The sequence below is a fragment of the Penaeus monodon genome, chromosome 23 (assembly GCF_015228065.2).
Source record: "Penaeus monodon isolate SGIC_2016 chromosome 23, NSTDA_Pmon_1, whole genome shotgun sequence".
Lineage (NCBI taxonomy): Eukaryota > Metazoa > Arthropoda > Malacostraca > Decapoda > Penaeidae > Penaeus > Penaeus monodon.
Window position 1 is genome coordinate 11189493 of NC_051408.1, and position 756 is coordinate 11190248.

Sequence of the window (756 nt, forward strand, 5' to 3'; positions counted from 1 at the left end):
CTTTTTATCTGTTTCTCTCTGGCTATGCACCTGTTTCAGTGTATCCGTACATTCTTTCTTCTCTCTAGAGGTCTGCCTGTTTTCTAACCCTGTCTCCAGTTTAAGTCTTTGTCTATCTATCAACATGTTTATCTCCATTCTAATCTGTTCCATCGCTTGTGTACAGTTTTTTTTTCGATTTTCTACAATATTTTCTAACTCTCTTTGTCTTTTGTTCGCTATTAGTTTTCGTATACATTTCTTGCTTCTTAATGATAAGAAAGTGATGCCAAATATGTAGCGAATATATGACGAAATTAGGGACAATAGATAAACGAGAGAATAAACAAAAAAATTACGATGCTATCTTAACAAGATGCAAAAAGGTAATGATAATCTAATTATTCTGAAAGAAAATTTTTCACCCGAAAAGAAATGTTCAAATATAAATCTGTGTTTTTTTACGGGTTTGGTTTTTGTTTTCATTACTTATGCAACATAGAGATCAGTGTAAATTTGCATAAGTTGTGCTCGGTGTCTTGCGTGCAGCGAATAACAGGAAGGAGTGTGGCAACCAGAAAATACGCTTGCAGTAGCCGGTGGTCGTTACATAGAGATTAATCGGTAATTAATACAAGATATGTCACTCTTTCTACCGTAGTTAGAGTCATTCATAATATTTTTTTCTTCGCCTTTCTCTTTTTTTCAATTATTTCTTTCATTTTTACCATTGGAAATTAAAGTGTCTGGGAAGACCTGGTAACCTCCGGCAAAGCT